Source organism: Protopterus annectens, chromosome 1.part2 (genome assembly GCF_019279795.1).
Source record: "Protopterus annectens isolate FY-2018-M chromosome 1.part2, PAN1.0, whole genome shotgun sequence".
Classification (NCBI taxonomy): Eukaryota; Metazoa; Chordata; order Ceratodontiformes; family Protopteridae; genus Protopterus; species Protopterus annectens.
This window is the reverse complement of record NC_056727.1, coordinates 1,058,562,014-1,058,586,983: the sequence shown is the minus strand read 5'-3', so window position 1 is coordinate 1,058,586,983 and position 24,970 is coordinate 1,058,562,014.

The window sequence follows — 24,970 nt, the reverse complement described above, 5'->3', positions numbered from 1 at the left end:
TCCTTACCTAAAACACAGGAATTTTATAAGAAAAAAGTAGTTGAAACATATCTAAGTTTAAATTGTACCAAATGCTTTATTGCTCCAGTTAATAGTTTTCCATAAGGTGATGCAGTTAACAATGGAAGGCTTAAGATGAACTCAAACCAATTCATCGTCTGATAGATATTTTAAAGTGATACAACACAGTTCTTTAGAATAAGTGCCATAGATACATACAATATTATGAAATGATGCAAAAAGACACAAAGTATAAAAAATACAAGGCTTCACAGAGAAATCTAAACCTAATTTTCATCATGAAAGGAATCAATAATATTAAGCACTTTATGTCCTCAGTAGTCAGGAAATCCTTCTACGTGGCACATCTTATCACAAAAGGTTTCTCATCCAGGAAAAAACAGGTCATTGTTCGCCTCTGCTCGTCACTCATTAGACCCATTATAGAGTACAATGCCCCTTTTGGTATGTACCTCACAGGATATCTACAACAACTAGAAAGGCTGCAGAAATACCTCACAAAGAGGATTACCAGCCTCAAACAGATGCCCTATGCAGACCGTCTCAAAAAACTCCAGCTTAACTCCGTCGCATATCGCCTACTCAGAGGCGATCTCTGCCTAACATACAAAGCTATGTCAAACCCAGAGCTGTTGGACATGCTCCACTTAAAGAAATCCCAATCCCTCTGAGCTACATGCTCTAGGGATCTAAACTTTGTCACCGCAATAAACAGAACATGCTGGAGGGATAGATTCCTGTCCCAGAGACTTCCCATACTCTGGAACAAACAACCTATCTATATCAAACAAAGCTCCTCATTAGCACTCTTCAAGAAAAATCTTGATGACCGGATGGGAGATAGGAAATTCACCCCGGGGATCACTTCTGTGGCTCTGCTCAACTGGGACGCAGGAAAATAATTTTCTTTGGTGGCGAAAGCCAGGATACCTTTTTGGCTAGGCTTATATAGGCCCTAGGGCCAATAGCCTAGTATCTACCTATGGACCTATGAAATAACAGGTAGCAGCCCTGTTTACCATATTACTGTGATAGTACAACCATCATCAGTAAAATGCCGGCATTAAGTCATTCAAGATTATAATGCTTTTTTTTCTGTATACTTTCCATAAGCTCCTTATGGCATCCATACTTTTTTACGTCTGACTTCTTTAACTAAGTGACTTACTGGCTAGTGATAGACAGTGTTAGAAAGGGCAAGGTTTTAGTAACAAAATGACACTAAGATTAATAATCTAGGATCCTGCAATAGAGAAATGAACCACTGATTGCCACCAATTATTCATATGTTCTTATTTATGTTCATATTTTCATAACTGAGGGACCTACATACTGCTGAGGGGTATGGTGTGAAATACCATGGTGGCAGACCGGAAAATTCACTGTCAATGTCCATGTATATCATACTATACTAGAGATACTGCTAATTTTCTATTAGTAACTATTAAAATAAGTAATATTTCCATATGTACCTAATACTTTAAACTACTGCATAGCATCAGGTGAAACCTGGGATGTTGTTGAAGAAAACTGTCATTGATAATTGCAATGTAAGTTGCATGTCTTGAGAAATATTCAATGTTATTTATGTAGCTAATTATACAATTAAGTGTATATTTTCATATTTCTGTAAATATCTCAATAAACACCACTCAGACTGAATTTTTTTTTCATGTGAAAGCCAATGGCCAGTATTCCTAATCATTTACAAAAATGTATTTAGGCTTACTGAAGCATGCGTGAATGAGTGATTCATACAAGCAATTTATGCCAATGCATGTTGATCCTGAATGCTCTTTTGCAAATGTGCAAATACTGAAATGGAAATAAGGAATATTGTAAATGTTCGTATGTTAATAAAATATGTTTTATACCATCTGTGATTCATAGTCAGTTTTTACCTCTTTTCTGTGCTGGCTGCTTATGTACTTTTTAAAGAAAGGGAAGCATTACGAGATCTATCAGTTTTGCAGTCATCAAAAAGGCTGTCAATTGCTGTGAGATTTTGCTACTTTTAAGTCTGAGTTACCTGCCTTGGCTGGGCCAAAATAGCTAATTTCCATCAGCTCTCACCCACCAAGAAGGTGAAAATATAATCAAAGGATCACCCATTATAACTTTAATAATCCAGAAAACCTTGATAGGTTCAGAGTGGACAGGAACATTATAAGGGTCTTAGTGGGCATGTTTGACCCCCATAGGGGCACTGGAGGTATGTGTGGAATTTCTATTCCTGTGGACAACAAAGTATGTGTAGCCTTTACTATACTTGCTACAGGAACCTTCCAGAGAAAGACTGGAGCACTTTAGGAATCTCACAGGCTTCAGACCTGAGGATACTGCAACAGTTCCTGGATGTACTCTTGGAACATGTGGATCAGTACATCTATTTCTCAGTGTCTCCTCAGGACCAAACCAGGACTATGCACGCCTTGTATGGGCTGGCACATTTTCTTGAGGTACTCAGTGCAATATATTACACTGATGTGACAATTAGGGCCACCCCTGCTCCACAGTGATAGTGGTACCACAATAGTAAGGGCTGTCATTCTATCAATTGCCAGGTAGTGTGTGATGCATCGGGGTGCATCACCAATGTCTTTGTCTAGCATCCTGGCAGTGCACATGATTCCCACATCTGAAAAAAATAGCTCACTTTTCTGCCTTTTCCTGCATGGTAGGATGCCCTGTGGTTATCTTGTTGGCAAGTGGAAATATATCTATATCTATATATACACACACACACATATATATATATATATATATATATATATATATATATATATATATATATATTTTTTTTTTTTTTATGTAGTTATTCACATTAAACTGTATTGCAGTATAGGAATGTTTTTTAATGTTTTTTTGTTTGTTTTTGTTTTGTCTCTACCTCCCCCCCTTTCTTTTCAGGTGATGTTGGATATCTACTCGAGCCAATGCTCATGACACCTGTAAGAAATCCTTCTGGAGCTGCAGCAGAGACATAGCTCATCCCCATCTCAGACCCGTATTGTCATTGAGAGGGTGTCTGGCCTCCTCAGAGCTATTTCAGGTGTCTGCATGAGTCTGGTGGTGCCCTTCAGTATGGCCCAGATACTGCATGCAGGATGTTCATTGTCTGTTGCGTTCTGCAAAATATGATCATATACCAGTCTAGTAGTGAAGTAACTAATGCTGTCACTGCAGCTCACAGTTCTAGTCCCCCTATGACTAATGATGACCTTGCCGGCAGCAGTAATAAGGGACCCCCATGTGGCAGACTTGTACACGGCATGCAGCTACACAGGTGAAGGGGTGGCATCTACTCCAGAACTATCATCTACAACATTCAGGTAACTGTTTGCTTTAATGTAAAAACACAGAGTACAATTGATACAGGCAGTTGTATCTATGGGCTAGTGAGGTGTAAGGTCTGTTGATACTGTTCATCTGACATTCTCTTTCATCCTAATTTCTTTTTTTTATTACCTGTTTGAATAATACTCACATTGTTGACATGTCCGAGTACTGAGTGATTCCTGTTCAGTGAATTTTGTCTGCTAAACATTAATAACTTCTGCTTTAATAATTTAACTATGCAACAATATGCAATACTGACAACAATGAAATACTTCATGAGGTAATGTATTACAATATATAATGCTTTCATTTATACATTTATTTTTACTTTATTCTGCTGAACTGCACATCAGATTACTTTTATAGTATCATACAAAATACATTCTGGCCAGAAACTGTCATCATTTGTTTAATGGGGTGGGTGTAGTGGCTGCAGTTAAGTTTACATAGCAGGGTGCTCATTTTACTGTGTCATTTCCTTATGATATATATTTGGCTGAAAATGTTTGTGCATTAGTATTTTGATGTTTTAGGTGACTGCCACATGAAGGAATGGTAATCCATGTAACATTTTTTGCCAAATGTTCATTCATGGTGTACTAAAATTTTTTCAGGGATGAAATGAAAATATTTTTTCCTGCTTCTTTGTGCTGGTTGCTGATGGTCTGTATAATCCTTCCCCGACTTTCATTCCAAATAAACAGAAAGCCAATGAATCTAACTGACAACAGCTCAAGATCAAATGAGTCATACACATCTCGTACTCATATGCCAGGTGATGGTGAAACTGATTTGGAGGGGCTACCATGTGAAATGTAAAGTGAGTTATTCCAATGTTGTGACCTACTTGATGAAGGTGATCCTACAGTTCAGAGGCTCCCCCCCCCGTAATGATATGCAAAACTCTTTCTTGCCTTGTTTGTAGCACATGCTTCCATATCATTTTCTCTTTTCTTGCACTGTGCCAGTGCTTGGTTTCTGCCTCCAACTGTATTGGTTTCAACAAGTACTTGACTCCAGGCCTTGTTCCTCTCGGCTTGTCTGGTCCTCCCTTTACCAAAAGGAAGTTTCCCATATGTCCTAAGTGCTGCCATGAGGACATGATTTTCCTCATGGAGTTATCCTTTCAGTGCTTTGAGCCCTTATTCTCCATCAATACTAGACGTAAAAAAAAAAAAAAAAAGGAAAAAAAGGATGTAGTCAGACATTGTGACAACAATGTTTGGATGTCATCAGCTATTAAAGTACAAAGCTCTGACCAGCTATTCCTGCCACCCACAGTAACTGTTACTTAAGACAAGGAAATACAAATAGCTAATAGAAATCCCAATATAACCATGCACGGTGTAATCTTCTGCTAACTGCAGTTCATTAATTCACACTAATCAGCCAAAAAGCAACCTTGCGACATCCTCTGCCATTACCATGCACTTTTTTCTTCATCACCGTCAATAAAAAAAATCAGATTCATCACACATGCCTACTCATGTCCTTTGCAGTGTGAAATCTCTGTAGTAAATTAATGCATGTATTCTCATGTATGCACACCACTCTTTTAATGTTTATTTTCTATAATCAGTATCGAATTCAACAGCTCATGTCATGAAATGCATCATCAAAATGACAAAGGAAATTACCCCTTAGACAATGGTATCAACATATGCACAGTATTCATCATAATTCATTGCAATTTACTTTTAAAGCAATATTAAAATAATTTTTTAAGTGAGCCTTATAAAATAATATTTTTAAAAGTTTTCCTTACTTTATTATATCTATTGTATCCAAATCCATTTGATACTTATCTTGGTCATTCCCAAATTAATATGTTGATGCTAAACTTATTGTTGAAACTTCAGGGTCATTTGCATGTGTTTTTTTCGAAGCATGGCTAATGCATATGCATCTCTGTAAATCACAGTAGTACACAGATGTGTCCCATGGTATGTTGGTGAAATTATGTATTTTGCTGATTTTAAATGCACGTCCAATGCTACATGAACTTATTTGACAAAGACATGGATGTGCTGAGGACATTTTCGAAGTCTGCAACACTCTACACTATCCAAAGCTTTCCACAGGATGCACAAATGGCCAGAAACTAGCCAAAATAAGAATGTAATTAAAAAAAAAAAGAAATGGAGTCATCTGAATGTCAGGCTTTCAGCAATCTGAAGGATAATCCATGCTCATCCAAAATCATTTGTCACATACTAGCAACTAAAACAGATTGTAAAGTCATAAAAATACCCCCCCCCCCCAAAATGTACTACATGACAAATACTGATGTTAGGGTGCAAAACAAATAACTTTTACCAATAAGGGTTATCAATGCAATGTATTAAGCATATATTTACATTTTTAAGATGCATGGAAAGGAAAGGTAAGTATTTCCCTTTCCAAAAACTCAGTATGTGGCAAAGCAGTTTTTGTTACCCCAAACTTGCCAATAGTATCAATACCTTTTGTCATAAGCATGCTAGCAAAAAGGGTTCAGTTATGTCACACCCCACAGAGAGTGGTTCTAACAATGCTTAATACATCCCTGACAATAACTTCCTCATTCTTGTTCTGGCTCTTCAAAAGATGCAAACTCCTGTAAAGGCACAAGGCTGTGCTCCTAGCTGGTCTGATAAAGAGACCTTGATTATGCTTTACCTTTGCACGATTCACACCTGTCGAAGACTTAGGCATGAACAAGACACAGCACAAGGAAAAAATCAATATCTGGCTGGAGTTTTATAGTAAGTAAAATATTTGATTTCTTAAGTGAGTAATATAAAAAGGGTTAACACATTTGCATAAATACAGGAATTTGGAAAGACAGATCTGTGTACCTGAAAATTTTAGTTGTACTGCTATTATGAAATACACAGGGAATCAGAAGCATGTTTGCAATCATACATGTATTTTTGAACAAAGAGGAATATTACTAATCTGTTAACAGATTATAATCCTAAATAGAAATGTCAGGTAAGTGCATTGTTAGAAAAATATGTATTTGAACATGTATAAAGTGCTAGTTTAAAAGCAAATAGTATATAATGCATTTTATTCTATTTACAATATGGCAATAAGAATGATTTTTACATGTAATTGCTTGAAGCTTTGGAGCTGCAGTGTATTTAAACTCTGACCCTGGCAGTAGCCAGCTCAGCAAGCTTATGTTTTTCACTAATGATTATCTGCTGGGTCAGGAAATTAAATGTATAAAGCATTATAAATCTTCTTCCTTCCTCTGGGACAATTGGCCTTGTGAATGTTACCAAGATAAGACACAGCTGCTGAAGTAATGTTGCAAGAAGAACAAAGAAGTGTATTACAAGACTGAACCAACTATTGTATTCGAACAGGCCTGAAACCTTGAAGGAGTAACATTTACAAAAAGACATTATAACTGACCAGGTGCTTTGCAAGGCTGTATTATTCCCATGGGAAAACTTTTAAAATGTATAACATCAGCTTTTTCTTATGAATAAAATGTTGTAGACCATAGTGATGTAGGTGCCCTGTGACTAACCACGTCAGTAAGGTGGGCACAGCTTGAGTGTTAAACCTATATAAAATTGTGTACTTCCTGCATTATGTCAGACAAAATTCTGTACTTGTACGTTTTTTGCCTCCTGGTGTACACTAGTAAACTTTTGCATCTGAGCCTCCTGTATTGTTATCATTGTTTTTATTTAAAATGCATTAAAATAATAATCTGTATATGTAATTGTTTAAATCATGTTCTAATTTCCATGTATCAGTAACGGTGACTGGATATATAAAGCTATTAAATACGAATTGCAATTACTCATTTATATTTTATTACCATTGCAGGGAAAAAGTTATAACAGTTACATTACATGAAGCCAATTTTGGGTAGGCCGCATAATTATAACTAAAATAGTTGCTAACACAGTTGTTTGTTCAGAAGAATTTCTAATTTCACATACAAGATGGCTGAAATTTACTTAGACTGCTGGTAGGGGGATGAAGCTGGGGGTTGCAGTGCCAAGTGAATGACAAGCATAAACTTTTCTGAGAATATTCTGTTTTACTTCACTATTACTTATTAAATCAGATAAATTTCTGCAGAAAAGGAAATGCATAATTGCATGAATTGATGCATTTCTGTATATGTACTTTGTTGTACCAGAATATAGTATTAAAATCATTTTGAAAACAAAATTCAAGACATATTATAACTGTATATTTAATATTTTGTACTTGAATGAAAGGGAATATTACTACAGTATTGTAGTAATTCGTACAGGTATGCATATGCAAGTGAAAAGAAAAAAGGAATTAATGTTTGGACAGGAATACAAACATGTTTATATCTATATGATGAAGAAATTCAAGTACAGGTAAACAAGATTGGTCTTTTCTCTTTTAATCATACCTGAAGAAAAAAATTAAATGCAACAATCAGCAGCAAAAGAGAAGATTAAGGAGATTGGTAGAGTCATTTGATAAGTATAACAAGTGTCCCAGAAAATCTTTTTGTCTTACTAGTCCATAGTATGTATAAGAAATCATTATATTAATGTAATGGTAACAATAAAAGTGAAAAAAAAAACTGTTTTAGAACTGATTCTGTATTACTCTTAAGGAACATGTTATTAAAGCTTTGCAGATGAAAGAAATGCAAATGAAGACTTAACAGATCAAGGCAAAATATTTTATAGCATGATTTTTAACCTGATAAACTACAATAATCACAGAGTTTTTAGTACCGTATTCTATGTATTGCAAGTACATAATTTGAAAGAAACACACACCCCTTCAGAAAGTCAAATGTCCTCCCCATTTAAATTCATCACAAGTATGCATAATCACTACTCATATGACTCTTCCAAAGTACAAAAGCACATCCCAAATCAATACACCCATTGTATACATAAACACTTCCCATGCACACATTTCACTTCAATAAAGATTTTACTGCAGTATTTCAATATTTTATGAAACTGCATGTTTGTATGTATTTAATTTGCTTTTTCTGTTTTGTTTCTCCTCACACCCATTTTCTCTGTTTTTCTTATTTTGTTTATACATTCCTTTCTTTTTTTTTTTTGTTTTGTTTCTCTCTCATTTATTTTCTTGTTTTACAGGTTCAAATCCCTCAGGTGCAGACCAGGCATGTACCTCCCAGGCTAGGGAGAGATCACACTCTGCCTACCTGGGGATATCATGCAGGGTCAAATTGAAGGCACCAGTCATGCAAGCACCCCTGCATGTGGCAGCCTGGAAAGCCTCATGGAAAGGCGGCTTTAGCATTTGGCTGAGGACATACTGATGGAGGTAGTAGACAGGAGGATTCAGTCAGTCAAAGCCTTACTTCAGTGGGTAAAAGACACACTCTCCCACTTGGTAATGTCCATCATGCCAACACATGCCCCTTCCCCTGCAGCATAGGGGTCCTCCACTGCAACACCATCTGGCAGTGAATGTGTCTGAGGCTCTGTGGACTGGGATTTCAGCAGGCACTTCCTCAGCCCTTCTTCCCTTACTTTTTTGTTCTTCACCCTCTTCCCTGTTTCCCATCCATACTACCCTCTCATAAAAATTTGAAAAATGAGGGGGGGTCTATCCCCAACCAAAAACATAGTGGTCATCCTCTGCAACCTTCTCAGCACAATCCTCTTGATGTTTCTCCTTTTATGTTTCCCTCTTTGCCTCCCCTTTTACAGTCTTTCTTATCATGCCATTTCTGTTCTTTAATGAAACCATCAGGGTGTCCACCAATAGGATACTCTATATAAAAAAAAATTATAAACCCCTTTTCTTTAAAAAAAAAAATCCATCTTAACTGCTATGCGGTCTGCAGCTTTCCTTAACACTTTCAGCATGACTGTTCTCAGCTGTGCTTGCCCAGGATGTGAAAAAAAATAACAATAAGTTTATGATTTTGTGAAGTAATTCCCAAGTTCATAATGACAGACTTTTTACAACTTACCCTTTTGTGAAAAGTTGGTGTGTTTTTAAAAAAAAATGCTTTGCCTTTCTGTATTCATCACAAATGCTTTTCACTGACCCTTATTTCCATATCTGTGTAGCACCGCTAGTCTCACATAGTCGTAACTCATTTGCAAAGCAGTGGACTTTGAATAGGTTTATAGGTTCATAGGTGTTTACTAGGCTAATGACCTACAAGGCCTTTTTAAACCTATCCATGCATCCCAAATCTCTGACAAGTTCTGGTACCCGTGATAAGTGTAAGCAGGGGCTTGGGATGTAAAATATTTACAAGCAGGGGCCTGGGAGGTAAACCATTTAAAGGCTGCCTGTGTCCATTAGAGACATAGGTGCCAAACCAGGGATGAATTTCCTGCTCCTCAACCAACTGTCCAAGTTACACTTGAATTGGTTTAGGGAGACATTCTGCTTCACATGGATGGGGAGCGTGTTTCACAGAAGGGGTAGTCTCTAGTATACACACCTTTTTCTCCAGTAGGTCCTATTTATATCACAGGCAATGTTTAAGTCTTTAGACTGGGTAATTTTGGTTCTGTTTCTATTGCGAATATGCAGAAAGTCCATCAGACTGGAGGTTTGACAATGCCTTTTATGCCAGGCATAGATATCCCCTCAACAGTCTGTAGGAGACAGAATACAGGGATAGGGCCTTGAGGCTGTCTGCATAGACCATCTTATGCCCTGTATGTTTTAGCGAGGAACCTCTGCAGACATTCCACTTGTTGGATATGCCTAGTTAGGTACATACCAAAGGGGGCATTGTACTCAATAATAGGTCTGATGAATGCCAAATATAGTGGAACAATGACATCCTTGAGCCTAGACGCCATGCCTTTGTTTATAACCTGCACAACATAGAACGATTTCCTCACTACTGTAAACACTTGATTGTGAAAGGCTAGATTACTGTCTATGTGAGTTTCTAAGTCCCTGACCACTGGGTCAACTCTTATAGGTGTATTGTCGATATGATAGTTACAAGGAGTGGATGACTTCCCTAAGGATACTATTATGCATTTCTTGGCATTTAGTTTTAGTCCATGACTGACACTAGACCTAAATCTGGTTAACAAACATTTTCAACAATGTATGTCTAGGCTGTGCTGTTTCCAAGATATAATAATTTGTTTGTGAAAGTTTTAGCAAAAAATGTCATTTTGGGTTTGTGTACTTTATAATATATTATAGTATTTATTGAAAAACAATGAAAGTGCTATTATCTCGGGGGGGGCGTGGCCAAGATGTCAGAGAGATAACAGCACTTTTTTGATGCTCTGCTTAACAGAAATTTCTCTGACAGGAAATTTTCTTAATATTATTTTAAAAACATCTAAGTTTTCTTTCACCTATATATTTAGATACAGTGGATTATTTTTTTCTACAGATATTTCAATTTTGGTGAATAGAAAGTGAATTACATCCTGTCAGAAATACAGCAGCTGAATATAACAGACTCTCTCAGCCATGAGTCATTCAAAAGCCTCTCTCCAGGAAACTTCCATGAAGAAAGAATTACAAACAATAATATCCAGTATTCAAGATCTTTCCATGAAAATGGACAATTTAGAAAAATCATGGAAAACATGAAGAAAGAAAATAGAAAGCAGATTGAAGAATTCAAGGAGATAATTACAAGACACACAGACCAGATAACAGAAATTGAAGAATCTCTTAATGAAATAGACGGAAGACAGCATGAAAATGATAGCCAAATTGACTTCTTACTAAAGCAAAACACCACACTTTCAGATAAAGTGGAGGACCTAGAATCAAGGTCACGAAGAAATAATATTAGAATATACGGCATACCTGAAAAAATGGAAGGAAATAACACAATACAGTTTTGAATGACTGGTTGCCTAAGACACTAAACCTACCTGAATCTCTCTCTCTTGGGATAGAGAGAGCTCACAGGTCATTGTCAAATATGTCTGAGTCAAAAAATCCAAATGCTTCAGGATCCATTATTGTAAAATTTTTATCATCTCAAGACAAGGACTTAATCCTGAGAACAGCGTGGGCAGGTAATCCTATACAAATTAATGGTCGAAACATAAGATTTGACAATGACTATACCTCTACTATAATAACTAAAAGAAAAGCCTGCATTCCTCTCATTAAAAATCTGAAGAAAGCTGAAATTAAAGCACAAATCATTTTTCCTGCCAGAATTAAAATACATCTAACTGAAGGAATAAAAATATTTAATAATCTTGATGATGCCTCTGAATATGTGAAAAAGAATAAGATTTTGGAAAACACTGAAGATATGGACATCTCATTACCTAGTTTAAAAAGGCAGGCAACAAATGGAAAAATGTTATTGATTGATAAAAGAAGCAAGAAGCTTAAGGGTAAATAATACAAATGAAGCTCTTCCACAATCCCTTCAAATCCCAAAAGTTTCGTGTTACAAATCACCTACATCGGGGAAAAACATACATGTTAAGGTAAAAAATAATTTAATATTTATTAAGTATGCTTATTTATTTATTTATTTTTAAATTTATTTGCTGTTTAAAAGCCTTTAATACAAATACGCTAAAATGTTAAACATAGATGTTAAAATTCTAAATCTTCCCTTGACAGAGTGTATTATTAGTTGACAACTACATAGGGGCAATGTAGCAATACCATAGAAATATTGGTTAAAACAAGAACCCCCTTAATACCGGATTCTGTATGTGTATTAGATTATGATGATATAGATTGCTCTGATAAGTGAAATGAAGGCTCCCCATCTCAGTGCAATTAAATGAAAGTGTAGCCCCTTTTTGCATCACCGGGCTTTCTCTCCTGTTAAATGTCATGTTATGCTTGGGTCCTTTTAGAGCTAATGGATATAACTTAATGTGACTTGTACTAAATAGTTTAAAATGTATTGGAAATTGCTCTTTATCATAATAAGAGAAGATTGTTTTCTTTCTAAGAATCCGTCATGACATGTAAAAATGCATTCTCATACACTTGAGAGGTTTGTGTCTTTACAAAATGTGGTTTGTGGGTCCCTCTGCTGACGGAGAGGGAAAAGGAGATGTATTTTCTGATGAAAGCTAGTGGAGTGTGTGCTGCAGGGACAGGAGGGTTTGTATGCTTGATATCAGATACATTGGCCATTAAAATTGATAGTTACAGAAAATGTTATATTTATATAAAATGGGGCAAAGTTGTTTCTTTTTTTTGTTTGTTTTTTTTTTGTACTTCATATACATGCTTTTTGAGTAACATATTCTGTTTTTCTTTTCTCTCACAAAATGCACATCACGAGTATCTCGTGAACAGTTATCATAGCTTGCTGCAGATTCCCTAGTGCGAGCTTTTATCCGCCAAAATTCAAATGTTAAAGGAGAAGGAAGGGAAAAAAAGGGAAAAAGAAGGCTGTTGCCTCGAGACTTCTTGGTCAGATCTTTGTAATACAAGAGACTTATGCATGTACTCTCTCGAAGTCTCTTTTGCCATATGAACTTTGGTTATATATTCACGTTACCAGAAATCTTCACATGAAGAAAAAAAAAAAAAAAAAGAAAACGGAACAACTGAATGCTTTATCACATACCAAGAGCGACAAAGAAAAATATATAAAAAACATAGACATATATAAAGGTCCTTTTTACTAAACCAATGTTGAAGCCTATGTTGTTCCCTTCATAATAAGTTTTCTGATGACATGTTTTACAAAGTAGTTTATACTTGATCATTAGTTGGCAGCTGTAGCTAACAGATACAGTGAAAACATAGACTAGGTCATCTGATCCTTTTTGGTTAGCAGAGCAGAAAGTGGCATATGCAATGGTTATAAAGTCACTAAAATACATTATCTATTGGGGGTTAATGTGTTCTTATTATTTTTAAAGTAGATTTTGGGGCAGCTATGTATTTTCTGTGCTTTCATCTTGATATCTTCGTCCCCAATCTTATTGATTATATGAGTTGTTGGTTGATGGCAATACTGCTGGAATGGGGAAGCCAAAGCTGCAGACAGACCATTACAATAAATAATAATTCTGTTATAAAAGGGTGAAATAATATATTGGGGCAGGAAAAATTTTGGTTCCAAAGAAAAAGAGACAGTTCTGCTTAGAGAATGATCTTAGTTGTTACTGAAGTGATGCTTTTGCCTCACTAGTCAGTGATAGTAGTAGAAGACTGTTAGGGGCAGTGCAAAGTGGGGATGGTTACTCTTGGCTTATAGTTACTACTTTCATCAGGACATGAGGACAGTTTTATTTCAAAAGGTAGCCTTTACTTTTTTAACTGCTTTTCTAATTAATAGTTTACATCATGTTGGATTTATAGTGAATGGTGAAATTGTGATCTACTTAATCCACCTCCAGCTACATAAGTGCATACTACAATCTGACATTTTCACTAATATTCATAAAATATTGAATGTTTTACTGTCTGTAGACTACATTTTATAGCAAAAGATATATTGCATGTTAACCACTGCCACTCTAACTGAAAAAATATTGGTAAAATGTGTTAATGTATTTTGTTAAAAAGGACAACTTAAGGGAACACATTATTACTATAACATCTAAAACTGAAGTGTCCTTGAAGGTTAAAAGCTGTGACTTCATTATATGATATTTTTATCAAAATCAAGCTACACTACATAGTTTCTTTAGACTCACATCTTTGGAAAGAAAAGCTAATGTTTTTGATGATTACACAGATCTATATACCTGCATAGATATTTGTGCAACTTAAATATTATCTTCTCATGTAAAAAATTCTCATTAGTACATCTTTATTTTAAATATCTTTAATACCTTAAGAAATTATTTAAGGTTAATCAGATATGTTTTTTTTTTTTTTTTTTTTTTTTAGGGGAAGGAAAAACTGGTGATTTTATATTTTATATAAAAGGAAAATAAGCCTATAGGCTATATATTAATATGCTGATTCTATAGTAAATATTAACACTGTTGTGATTTCACAGACAAGTTCATACAGGAATGTTTTGTTACATGATAAATGTTCTTATTTTTATACATAAACTTCTTTACTGAATTCCTAGATAAGTAGGTTTTGATCTAATGTAGTATACTAGATTAAGATCTGTATTAGTATAGAATAGACATAAATGAATATGATATACTATGTCATGATACAAGTTTAAAGACACTGTTCTTAAAAATTTTGAAAATTACATTATTCATGGTAATTGATGTTTTTCCACAATATCTCCTACATAGTAATACCTATTCATCCTGGAGAATTAATAGGTTGTAGTTTGTTGATTCAATAAAATATTAGGTAGTAGCATTAGAGAACGATAGTCTTGAGCACTAAGGATGATAGAGGGTGGTATTGATGACTTCTTCATCAATCCAGGAACTAGATGTTCCATGGTTAGTTTTGTATATAGTTATATTTTCATCTTCTCTGAACATTACTTGTTAATTAAGTCCAGAATAGTATTTATCCATCAAAAGCTTAAAGTAATCAATGTCTGGGTTTAAATGTCTGTCTCTGAATGCAAATGGTCTTAATAACCCTACTAAAAGAGGAAGGTTACTCAAATACCTAGCATCTAATAAAGCTGACATTATATTTTTGCAAGAAACGCACATTATTCAGAAAGATCTAGAAAAAATGGCTTTTAAATGTTATAGTATTCTAGCTGAATCTCATTTCCAAACAAAGAGAAGAGGAACCATGATTTTGTGGAAAAATACATTACCAATACCTAAAATAATTAACAGTTTCTCTGATAAAAATGGTATGTTGTGTCTAGTAGTATTGGAATTGAATAAGAAATATTTTACTTTAGCAAATATGTACTGGCTACCTGGTATTGGTGCTAAATCTGCAAACAAATATTTGGAAATAATAACAGCAAATTCTAAAGGCGATATCATTTTGGCAGGTGATTTTAATTGTATTCTATCATCTAAAGATACCACTAATGTCAGCAATATTAAGAAACCTGCATCAGCCAAAAAATTGATAGATTTTGTCTCATTATATAACCTAAAAGACATATACATGATCAAAGAGCAGAGGTCTCTCAATTTTACTCACTTTTTTTATAGATATGGTACACAGACAACTATTGATAAAGTGTTTATATCTGACAGCCTATTATCTAAGACTCAAGATGTAGTGATTACATCATGCCCTCTGTCAGACCACAATGCCATACTATTTAAAATTAAAATTAAACCAAACGATCTTATTCATTGGCAGAGACTACCAGCCTATATTATTAAGATAAAAGGATTCAAAGAATGGTTTATAAAGGAAGTAAACTATTATATTGAACTTAATAATAATAATAACACAAATAAAGTGTTTATTTGGGACTCTTTAAAATCTTATCTATATGGGAAAATAAAACCTGGTATTTACATAAAAGGAAAGAATGGGACAAAGAATTATTAAATCTACAATTGAAAATTGACACTTTAAAAAAGAACTTACACCCCAAAGAATTGGGCTCGAATCTGGAATTAAAACAACTAAATCTCGAATATTTAGAAATTCTTAGTCATAAAGTAACAATTAATTTAGAGAGGTTAAAATTACAATCTTATTCATCTAATCCAAAACATATGCATAGATTAGCAGCCAAAACGAAAAGTTTTCACAAGAGTAAACACATAATTGAAATATTAGACACATCTAAACACAATTCAAAACCTTCTTCAGATCTAAAAGATATTTTAGAGATTTTTCGTTCATATCATGAAACAATGAATAAAGCAAACTTAAACTTTACTAATAATAGTTCAAAAATAGAATTTCTAAAAAAAATATAAATAATAAACTTTCTAAAGAACAAAATAATAGATTACTTAAATCAATATCATTAATAGAAGTTAAAGAAAGAATACAAAATCTTAAAAATAATAAAGCCCTTGGTCTTGATGGCATAATAGGTGAATTATATAAAATTTTTCCTGATTCCGCTTTGAAGATATTAATGAAAGCACTTGAGGAAGTTCGAATAAGTGACAAACTTTGTCCTTCTTGGAAATATTCACTAATTTCTCCCATTCTAAAGCAAGATAAGGACTCCAAATTTGTTTTATCATATCATCCTATTTCCCTATTAAATATAGATTATAAAATATTTACGTCTATTTTAGCAAACAGATTAAATCAAATGATGCCGACTTTAATAAACAACGATCAAACAGGTTTTATATTGAACAGAAAAGTTCCGGATAATACTTTTAGACTTTTAACTTTAATAGATTTTGCAAATAAAAAAAAAAAGAATTATCACTCATCAGTCTAGATCTAGAAAAAGCATTTGATTCTATTAACTGGACATACTTATTTATGGTATTAAAAGAATATAATTTCTCCTCAGAAATCTTAAACTTGTTTAAAAAATTATATGAAGGTTCTATAGCGTATATTAAAATCAGCGCTTTATTATCTGGCCCACTTCAAATTCTAAAAGGCACTAGACAAGGTTGCCCTTTATCCCCACTGCTATTTGCATTAGCAATAGAACCATTTGCTAATTTTATAAGAAACAATATAAAAATAAAAAGTTTTGATGTTAATGAGAACTATTCTTCTAAAATTTTACTCTTTGCAGATGATATCTTATTAACTATTGGAAATATTGATTCATCTATTGATCACATTATCAGATCATTAAAACTCTTTGAGGAAATCTCAAACCTTAGATTTAACCAAAACAAAACAGAAACTATTCTCATCAATAAAAAATTGAATAACACTCTATCTAATTACAATAACTTTAACTGGACCAATGATAAATTGAAATATCTAGGGGTTCATATTCTGTCTAAATGGAAGGACACTATAAATATAAATTATAAAATTTTATTAAATAAAATCACAGAATACATTAATAGATGGAAGAAAATGTTCTTTACTATAGAAGAAAGATTATCTCTGATAAAAATGATTCTATTACCAAAAATTATTTTTTATCTTCAAACATTATTGGCTCCTCCTTCTAGAAAACAACTTAAACACATAAACACTATACTAATTAAATTTCTATGGTATCCTCAAAAACCAAGGATTAAATATGATTGGCACTATAAAAACTGGATTGAAGGAGGGATTGCTTTTCCAAATTTTGAGCTTTATGCTGATGCCATTATTCTTAATATAACAAGTTTGTGGTTAAGTCCAAAATACCATTCAAATTGGAAAAATTTACACAAAACAATACTATTAAGTAATTTTGACAAGTTTTTCAAAAACGTATATTGTTTTGAAAATATTAAACTATTTATAGTTATTAAAGAATTCTTCTTCAACAATGAGCAGGAAAAATCACATCTTATTCCTATAATTAAATATATCTTGCAAAATTTTAAAAAAGTAATGAATAAGAACCTTTTGAACAACAATTTGCCCATTCTAATGTTTCCAATAATCTTAACCAAGGGATGCTTTGATTCCTTTAACATGATGAAAATAAAAACTATGGAAGAAAATGGATTATTATTCTGGCATCAGTTTTTAGGAACTAATAATATTCATGATACTACCTACCTTTTAGCCAGGTATAATATCTACCAAAATAACTGGTTAAATATTCAAATCTTCAGAGAATTTATTTTAACGGAATTTAAAAGACATCATTTTCCTGCTATAACAGACCTCCCCAAAAATTATCCATCCTCTTTGACTTCACCAATATAGGCTATACTAATGGTATCTCATTGTCAAGATTTTACAACATTCTTAGATCAGATCTAATAATATTAGACGACAATTTATGGAAATATATCAACAATTTCAACAACTCCCAAATACATATAAATGATAAAACTTTAATTCTCAGATCTGTTTACCATACCTCTTCTTCCACATATTGGAAAATTTTTACATGGAAATTCATTCATAGAAGTTTTATTACACCAAAAAAAGCCTCTAGAATAAGCAAGAAAGATTTTAATAGATGTTGGAGATGCGAGGAGCTAATAGATGCCGACTGGGCACATATGTTTTTAGAATGCAGAACAATAACCACATTTTGGATGGAGTTTAAAAATTTTATTAAAGCATTGTGGTTGGACAGATGCGAGATCTCTGATTCTATGATACTTTTTAATGCACCAATGCCAAGGTATGTTCCAGTGAATCAAATGAACCTCCTTTGGACTCTACTTGCTATAGCAAGAAAAACTATTACTAGAAATTGGAAATGTAAAAATAACCTCTCATTTACGGAATGTATATCTTTTACTAAGATTATTTGTAGTAGGGAATTACAAACAGCTATGTTACACTCCTCAAACATGACTCATAAACAAATTGCCTGGATAAAGCTTAAAAAACTATTAGACAAAATGTAATGTTATTGAAGATTTGGTATCTATTTTGGACTTTGTATATAGTTTTTGTAAAAATTTGATATTACGTTGTTTTTTCTTGTTAAAAGTTGTAATTATACTCTTGAAAATCAATAAAAAAATATGAGAAAAAAAAAGTGCTATTATCTCTATATAGAATCCAGCTTACTGATAACATTGGTATTTGTACAGTTTTAATAGCTTTTTTTGTTCATAGACTATTTACATTTATTTACCTTATATTTTTAAACTGATTTTTTCAGAAAATGTTCTGGAATTCATGGATGTCTGTGAGCTGCTAGAGGTGTGACATCCAACACCACATTGGTGTTGCTCGTATTGCCAAGATAGAAGTGGATGATTACAATTTTTGGAAACTGAACATCTATGCAGTTTATCATGTGATGTGAGCGGAATCATGGAAATAGTCCATTTTCTTAGCTGACAACATCTGGTTCTTCTATAAGGATATTGAGTAACTGAGTAAGAAACAATGTGCTTACAGTGTTACTTGATGCTGTGTTATTGTAAATACCACTAAGTTAAAGGCACTGTTAATGACTAAAGACATGTTTTACCAGTGATCCCCATATTGCTTTCTCATTAGTGATTAGGAAAAAAAATAGATTGACAGTATTTTGCATGGTTAGTTGTACTAAGACCACTACATTCTCATAGGAACCAAGTTGAGCATAATAGAGAATTTCATATTTACATTAGTACATTTGTTTTGTGCATTTCTATTTCATATTTTGCCTGTTTCAGTGACTGTAAAAATAACCGATCATGGATGACATGCTGTAGGTGCTGTAAGTAGTTATAATAGTTACCAGTTTGTAATAATCTTTGAAACAATCCAAAATAAACTTTTCATAGTATGTGAAACTCAAATAAGATACATGGCCCAAGACTGTGTGGCTTTACAGTGGGAAAGTAATGTGAAACAAATGTAGCATCTTTTCTTGATATGGTAAACAAAGTAGTATGCCTAGTATGGGCTATACAGACTGGTTTACCTAAATGCTAACTATCCACTGAAATGAATTTACAACCACACACACACACACACACACACACACACACACACACACACACACACACACACACACAACATATAATTAAAGTTTTCTACTTACTGTTAAAATAACAGAAGTGAAAGTATAGTATCATCTCACATCAGGGACTCAAACCTAAGAACTCCAACATAACATAGTGGTTTCCCTGCCATTGGATCAACAAGAGTCTCTGGAAAGAGTTGTTGAGTCTTCCATTATAATCTTTATCTTTTCAGCTAAGAAAATCCCGGGATGATGACCAAGGTAAAATTTGCAAACACACACACACACACACACACACACACACACACACACACACACACACACACACACACACAGATATAGAAAGTTTTTTTGGCACTGTTAGAATCTTAGAAGAGAAATGGTAATATTTGCTTTCGTTTTGACTCAACCCCAATACCTAAGCAATAGTATGCTGGTGTGACTGTCACGGCACCAACAAAAGCCTCTGGCCAGGTAGATGTTGAATCTTCCTTTAAGTTCTTTATCCTGTCAGCTAGGAAACCCAGCATGGTAAGCAAATAATCACATTGATTTAATTATTTCTTTGTCTTTGTTTACTGGGAATTTCCAAATGAGTAATATTTATTTTCAGTGGAGGCCCAGGGAGAAAAGCTCCATTTGTTTACATTGCATTATACTTAGTTAAAGTTAAAGACAGTGCAGTTACATTCCTATTTACATTTATACACATACAGTAATTACATTTATATATTCTAAGACTTTACAGAGGAAGAAGTTACTAAAGAGAAAGCCTACATGCATCTTAAGGGATTGTACAAGCAGCAGTTATGTATAAAAAAATATTTTGTCATTTCAGTGAGAGGTTGAGAGTATTCTGTTTAAAGGGAGTATTGTATGGTGAACACAAAGTCTTACATTGGTAATAATTTATAGCCTACCTGAAAATGTTTTAGAGATAGTTTGTTCTTTTCATCTGTAGCTGATTTTATACATTGTAGCCAAGTGTGCAGTTATTGCAAAAAATAGCTGACCGTAAATGGTTCTGAAAAGTTCAGTGAAAATCCTTTGCTGTTAGAATCATAGAATTGAAGGGTTAATATCAGAGCTCATTTGGGACTCAAACCACTTTCCTCTGAAGCAATGCATACAAGATTTGCAGCCAAGTTTGACATAGAATGGGCTTCATATATGTAATCCAGATAAAGAATTCAGTTTACTATCAATTGTGCGAACAACAAGCTGTCGGCACATTTGCTGCCGAAAATCAGATTGTCGTTTTGCACAATGTCAGGTGTATGGGGTTGTCAAACACACTTATGCGACTGCAGTAGTGCATCAGCAGAAGTTTGATTGACAAACTGCATGGAGATCGTGGTACAGTGGGGATTGGAAATTCATCCATATCCCCACTGTAGTGCCATCTCAGAGTTGGAATATATTATTAGCAGGGTCTATATTATATCATTGACCACTTGGCTTGTTGAATGCTGAAATGTCGACAGCTAAGGGTCAAAAACTTACAATCTCGAATGGCCAGTTAAGTGAATTCTTTCTTCGGGAAAGAATTCACTTGGCCATTATCAATAATTTGCCCTTTTTGCAATGTAGAGTGATCTAGGAGTTGGTATATTTAGTTAGGGGGGTGTGGGGGCAAAACCCCCCACTTTGCTATGGCTTGGAAGTTTATGTTAGTTTGGCATGGTCAAGCAAATTCTTTCCCAATGAAAGAATTTGCTTAACTGGCCGTTCGAGAATGTAAGTTTTTGGCCCTTAGCTGTTGACGTTTCGGAATTCGACAAGCTAAGCGGTTGATAATATAATATAGACCCTATTAGCAGGGGGGGGTGCGGGGGGTTGATTTACATCAGCTCCTATACGGATATCACATGATGTTTTCAGTGATGATGTCGACTCAAATGTGTTGATCATTTGGGTTGACATTGCATAGGAGTCGAGATTCTGGGTTCAGTGGTTTAGTTCGGTATAGTGAACAGCAAATGTTTTGCCTTTCGCGGTAGTGATAGTAAACTAAAGAATTCACTATGCAGTTATGCATGTAATAAAGTATATAAAGAACATGACATAATTCAGTACTGACCAACTAGAGAGTTACGCATTGTTTGGCCTTTGTTAAAGTGCAACCATTTGCAATCAGCCCTAGTACCACATTACCTGTTATATTGGTTTCCACATCTTTTTTCATGGAGCTGCAACTAGGGATATAACATTACATCTCATAGTCAAATGACAGCATTTATGTTCAAAACACTTCAAGGAATACTGATTTCACCAAACTGGAATCATAAAACCAATTCCCAGCCCAGTTATTCAAGGGTCCCCTTCAAAACATCGAATCTCCACAATATTGAATCCAAATTCATTGAGACAACTTCACCAAATCTTCATTTTATCGAACTCCCTGAACAATGAAAACTAACTCCAGGAAAAGAACCACTTGGCCACCATGGTGAACCTTGCTCTTTCTCCACTGTAGTGTGATCTTGGAGTTGGTATATTTAGTTAGGGAGGGTGTAGGGATGGAACTCCCCAAATCAGGGGTGTGAAGGCAACCCCCCCCCCCACTTGGAGGGTTTTCTTGTTTTGCTGTTTGTTGTTTTGTCTTGGTGGTGGAGTGGTTGTTTACCTGAGGTTAGTTTTCGTTGTTCCAGGAGTGCGATATAATGCAGATATGAAGAAGCAGTCTCAATGAATTCAGATTTGATATTGTGGAAATTTGATGTTTTGAAGGGGCTCCATTATTCAATTATTTCTTACACAAGATACAATTATAGATTCATAGGTTCATAGGTTCATACTAGGCTATCTGCCCTAGGGCATTTATAAGCCTAGCCAGAGTGTGTTTGGCTTTCACCACCCATTTTAAATTAATTTTGCTATGCCTTTTTTTGAGGTTAGTATACTGTGCCTCTGTCTAACAGTGACACAGAAGTGATAGCCGGGGTAAACCTACAATCTCCCATCCACTCATCAAGATTCCTCTTGAAGAGAGTCAATGTGGGACTCTGCCTAACCTGGACTGGGATTTTATTCCAGAGTGAAGGGAGCCTCTGGGTTATGAATCTGTCCCTCCAGCATGTCCTATTTATTTCAGTGCTGAGGTTCAAGTCTCTCTTGAGAGTGTAGCTCGATGGGATTTGGATTTTCTGAGGTGCAGCATGTCCATTAATGCCGGGTTGGACATGGCTTTATCGTCAGGCACAGATCGCCTCTGAGCAGGCGGTATGCCACTGAGTAGAGCTGGAGTTTCTTTAACCGGGCAGCATATGGCATCTGTTTGAGCCCTTTGATCCTCTTGGTGAGGTACTTTTGGGGTCTTTCCAGTTGCTGCAGGTGTCTGGTAAGGTACATCCCAAAAGGGGCATTGTACTTAATTATGGGCCTGATGAGGGATGAGTAAAGAGGTACGATGACCTCCCTGATCTAGATGTGAATCCCTTCATGATTAGGTGGGCTATATAAAATGTTTTTCTAACCACTTTGGCCACGTGGTTGTCAAATGAGAGATTGCTATCAACTTGGGTCCCCAGGTCCCTAATGACTTCTTCTGTACTTAATGGATTACCACCTATGTGGTAATTTGTGGGCAATTGTTTTGCCAAAGCGGATGACTATACACTTTTGGCATTTAGCTTGAGGCCATGGCTCTGGCACCAGTTGTCTGTTTCTATGAGGCCCTTTTGGAGGATGCTTGTGTCGGCTGGAGAGTTGATTATGGCACCCAGTTTGCAGTCATCTGCGAACTTGGTCAGCCACAGTCCTTCCGTGTTGGCCTGTACCGCCGAGAAATATATACCGAACAAGAGAGGTCCCAGGACTGAGCCTTGTGGGACGCCACTTGTAACTGGTTTGGAGTCTGACATGGCTCCAGCAATTCTAACCATGTGGGTTCTGTCCTTGAGCCAGTTTGCAACCCATCTAGTGACATGGGGTTTATATTTAAGCTGGTGAGCTTATCTATAATGCCCGAGTGGGGTATTGTATCGAAGGCTTTTGCGAGGTCCAGGTAGGCTGTGTGGACCACCTTCCCCTCGTCAATGGCCTTGGTGACTGTTTCAAAGAAATTGACCAGGTTTAAGAGGCAGGATCTGCCCTTAACAAAGCCAAACTGGGTAGAATCCAGTGTCTGTAGGTCCCCAATATCTTTATTTATGAGGTCCATGATGATCCTTTCCATAGCTTTGCAGACCAAGCTAGTCAGGCTTATGGGGCGATAGTTTCCAGGATCCGTTGAGGCACCACCTTTGTGGAGAGGGACCACTGTTGCTGTACGCCACTCTTTGGGTACATATCCTGTAGTAAGGCTAAGATTGAACAGTAGTTTTATGTTTGGGTTTAGCTCTTCTTGGAGTTCATGTAGGACGCAGCCCGGGACGCCATCTGGTCCCATTGATGCTGTGTTTTTTGCTTTGGAGAGGGCGGCTCTTACCTGAGCATCTGAGATGTCAGGGAGGCAGCACTCTGTTGGGATAGATATTTGCCCTTTTGGTGGGGAGAGGGGGGAGAAGTTTGCGCTGAACCTGTCAGCTAGGATGTTGGCAATATCTGTGGGTTCGGTGTATTTTTTGTCATTTTGGACTAATTCTGAGCATATCTGGGAATTCCCACCCAGGTTCCTAACATAACTAAAGAAAGCCTTGTGATTATCCTTAGTGTCCTGTGCAGTTTTTCTCTCGAAGCTGGCCTTAGACGATTTTATGAGAGCCCATAGTTTTTTGCTAATACTGATCAGAGATGCCTTCCCTTTTTGGGATTTTGCTCTATCATGTAGTAGCTTCCTCCTTCTATTGTATAGTTTGTTTATGGCTGGGGTCCACCAGACAGGACGTCTGCCTTTGGAGGATTGGGTCTTGGTTTTATTTGGGATTGCATGATCCATGCATTCCTGAATGTATTATTTTGATTTTTACAGGACTGTTAATCCATAATGCTGGAAGTTTCACAGTAAAGAAGTTTTGTCTTGACGTAGTTATTATTAATGGTGTAAGTAATTTTAACTGGTTAAGCCACAAGGAAAATTTTATCTGGTTTATTTTTATGTTAAAACTCTCCTGTAAAAAGGAATTATGAAATACCTTGTAAATCAACAATATTTTTCCCAAATGTAGCAGTAGTGAGGGTGGTTACTATGAGGCTTAACAAAGCGCATTGCTGAACATTCTTCTGAACTAAATTTTAAACCAGCAGAATCAGCACAAAGTCTAATAGCAGATGGTTATTTTTAATAGTTAACACATCTTTGTCACTACTGATCAAAGAACCAATTTTTAAATCATTGATGTATTTGCTAAT